This window comes from Sander vitreus, chromosome 4 (genome assembly GCF_031162955.1).
Source record: "Sander vitreus isolate 19-12246 chromosome 4, sanVit1, whole genome shotgun sequence".
NCBI classification, from domain to species: Eukaryota; Metazoa; Chordata; class Actinopteri; order Perciformes; family Percidae; genus Sander; species Sander vitreus.
Window position 1 is genome coordinate 25,705,427 of NC_135858.1, and position 4,149 is coordinate 25,709,575.

Genomic DNA, 4,149 nt, shown 5'->3' on the forward strand with positions numbered 1-4,149 from the left:
TCACCTTTTGACGTTGGCTGTCCTCACTCATCTTTGCCTATAGGCAAATCCAGTCGCAGCAGCCCTGCGCAGGTCAGATGTGAGCAGGGGCGTTTCTAGGGTTTGAGGACATTCGGGCTTAGCCCAGACCTCTGTCGGGGGGGCAGGGGATCCTCCCTTTGCTCTATTTTGGCACACCATAAATTGAAGGACTGACTATGAACATGGGCAGGAGGTCTATACTAGACAGACATTCAGCAGGAAAAGAGAAATTCCAGTTTACCTGCCTGTAGCTGACATTCACTTCCAACCGGCTGGTGCTCTATTCTGTGTGTTTCAGCCATATTACCGTTTATCCTGGTAATGTCACTCTACAAAATGCCCTTTTTTTGTTACGAGGTCCAGTTATTTTTTTTGCAAGCTCTTTGTGACACCAGAGAAGATAAATATCAAATAATGTTCAGTGAAATTCAGCATTACTCACTAGATATTGATGTTTCCTGGTGGCTCTATGTACTGCAGCACTTATGATGCAGGGACAGAAGCCAAAACTGATTAATCAATGAGTTAACCTGTCAGTCAATATAACGTTCATGTTTACTCTTCTCTGTTGGATTGTAGAAAAGTGTGAACACGAATCAGACCAGAACAACAATGTATCTTCTTTTTCTCTTGGTTTAGACTAAATTATCTAAATTAAAGGTGTGAAAGTGACCTCAGTTAAGGGTAAACACAAGTCTTAGCTCATGCTAACAGAGATATTGTACCTAAGCCCCAAACTAATGGGATTTTCAGCTTAGGTGAAGATGTTGTAAGGTAAGTTTTCCCTACAAAACATTTAAAAAACTGATTTTCTCCTCCTCGTAGTGACAATAGAGTACATTGTATACAGCTGATTGTTGAGCTGTAAGGAAACCTGAAAGCTTCAGACTGAGTGAGGGAAAAAGACTCAGACACAGTAGTGTAGCTGTGTCTGAACACACCGTCACTGACCTGAACATTATTCTAAATGACATTTCAAACATTTCAGCCCCTTTTGAGGTGCGTTTGATTTGTGGCGACAGAGCAAAGAACACAGAAAATCAAACACCCCCCTGTGTTTATTAAAACTGCACAATTTCCTCTCTGTCTGTCTCTGGTTCAGTGTAAAAAGCTCAGTACTGTAACTCTGCCTTTTTATTCACACACTTACGCACTCTGACGCTGCCAAGAAGAACAGGAATGTAAACTGAAGACTCTCTGCCAGCAGTAAGAGCGTGTTGGAGTGTGTGAGACTCTGACTCCCCCTGCTGGATGGATGTTGTCTTTATTTTTGTTATAAAATATAAAAGGACATTTCAGAAACTGAATAGCAATAACAAGTGAATACATAAAATAGTAACAGCAAAAAAATATGATTAAATGGGTTTTATGATTCCATTTCAAACAGGAAAACAGGGATGTTTTATTCACACGATCCTTATTATATTTTGCATAATTTTAAACTTGTGAATCACTCTTTTGTCTGTGTGTTTTAATGAATATGACAACAATATAATTGCATATTATTGTGTTGTTGCCTGTCTTGGTTACACTGTTTGAAACTTGCTTTTTAATAAATTAAAGTTAAGCTAAGATGCTTGCAGATGATTGCAACCCAATAAGACAAGATTAGATGTTACAAATTGGGAGGGCACTGGGAAGAAATCTGCAGAATCAAGCCAAAAGTCTTTAGTTCTTTCTTTTAGTTTTTTTATTTCCACATAAAAATATTGTCTTCTTTTGGGTATTTTTTTCCTTTTTTTGTGGCGCTTGCTTGTGGGGGGAATGCAGCCCTTGGTTTCAACTGTGGAGAGTATGTGCTGCAGGGAAGCGAAGGCCCCCAGAGCCCTGGTGAAGAACCTAAACCCCTGACCTGACATAACATGCCTGCTACTGCACCCACGCTTCGAAGCATGCTGTCTAAATCCCTTTGTGACACAACATCCCACACACAGATGAGTACGTTCAGGGCAGAATTAAACAATAAACAACTTAGAGCAGCTCATTATGTGATGTTGAAGTCCTTCGTTATTGCCTCAAACACTTAATTTCCTGCATTCTGAATGCCAGTGCACCAATTTCTACTTCTTCATAAATTCATGGTGGTAATGTAATTTATAAGAGAGAGAGAGAGAGAGAGAGAGAGAGAGAGAGAGAGAGAGAGAGAGCAGACGGAACAGGGGCATTAACAGAGACTTTCTTTGCTTTGAGGTCTCTTAAAAATGTAATCCAGCTGTGTTCACTTGTTTGTTTGGAGAGGAGACATTTACAACCCTGAATGAAAAGTGCAGCTCTTCTCTGCTTATCAACCAGACCAGCAGACCCTCAACCTGATGTTTTAAACACCTTGTATGAAATGATATTGATTTTGCCTAACACTAACCTGAGGAACAAGGGACCTCCAACATGGCTGCCCTTTGGAATGGGCCGGGGGTGGGTTGCGGGATCTGATTGTCAGGATTCTCTGAGCAGCTGCCTCCTGTTGACCTGAGAAATATTTACCTTAAGGAGACAAACTGCCTCAACTTGTCTACAAACAAAGTGCAACTTTGGGCCTGAGGCCTGTACTACGAAGCGAGATCAACATGTCCTGGATTTCTTTCAGTTACCCGGCTTCACTAACCCTAACCACCGCAGTCCCGCATAAGCTGTATCACGACGCTGGTTATCAACTAGTTCAATCAACCCAGGGTTTCCCAATCCAGCGGTGCGCACGTTCACATAAAAGAGGCTGTTTGCACAGCACAACCAATCGCAAACATCTACCAGAGCCGCATATTTTATATAAGAAGAGCAAATTATAATTCTACATAAATATGAATAACACAGACACGGTTCTGCAGGCAAAACGCAATACAGTCGCTGCTTCTAAAACGGGAGGAAAGCTGGCAAAAAATAGCCGACGCTGTAAATGCATAAAACAAAACGCTTATCAAATATCACTTCCCCATCAGTCAGGCACAAGATCTGACCATAATTACACTTGTGCTTTCCATAAACTGTCGTTGCTTTAGCCTAGTATTTCAGTTGCAACCCTGGCAGTGGGAAGGGATCGTAAGAGCAAATAAAAAATATAGAAACAAAATTCAAACTGATTGACAACACACGGCTCAAGAAGCCGAGCCGATATGTAATTCCCTACCATTACATTCTATATATTTCATAAATATACCCATCAGGGAATGCTAACGGGGTTGTCGGTCTCTAAATGTTTTAACTTTATGTGCGCACCCCTTTCTCTCTCTCTCTCTCTCTCTCTCTCTCTCTCTCTCTCTCTCTCTCTCTTTCTGCGCACCGAGCTCAGCCTGATCTTCTAAGAACGGTGACGCCGTTATCAATCGAGTATTGATTGGTCAGTAGGCGGTGCTTTTTTACACCAGTTGATTTCTGATCTCCAACTTAACCTGCTCCCGACCAGGTTAGGTGTTCAGCATAAGTTACCACGGCGATTGAACCCGATCACAAGTGATCCACCGTGGTAGTACAAAAAACCCTGGGTTGAACCTGAAGTTAGCTCGTTAACGCCAAATCTCGCTTCGTAGTACAGGCCCCTGATGTCCTTCTGATGTTAAAGATAGTCTGACATTTAAACACTCATGTTCTCTCTCAGGATCAGATCCGTTACAAAACCTGGCAACCCCATCATGAGGACAGGACTTGAGATATGCTGCTGCTAAAACCACAACATATCTCCTTTTAACATTTCTGTTTCTACAGCGGATTAATAAATGACATGTGTAGGCCTACGTGTCTAGAGGTTCATGTTATTTTACCCTCCCCATTTGCAGCAGTCATGTCTGTCAATGGGGCGTGGTCAACATTCCTTCGGATCAGATAGGCTACTGACTATATATGCGGATCAGTGGCTCAAGATGCTCAAGATGCCAGAGCAGAAGGAAAGGATTTCCGTATTCTTCAAAATAAAAGCATTCAGTAATTTCAAACACTGACTCGAACACTTTTATTTACAGATAGTGGTCCAGTCCAGATAGTTATATATAGTAGCTATGCTTTTGGAATGTCCTCAAGACTATAAAACCTGAGATTTGACATGATGTAGCTTAATTTTGAGTACAAACAGAAAATGTGATAGGGGTGTTATTTTGTGCAGATCTGGCAGTGAGTTAGACCTTTATTTTTGAAGGTTTC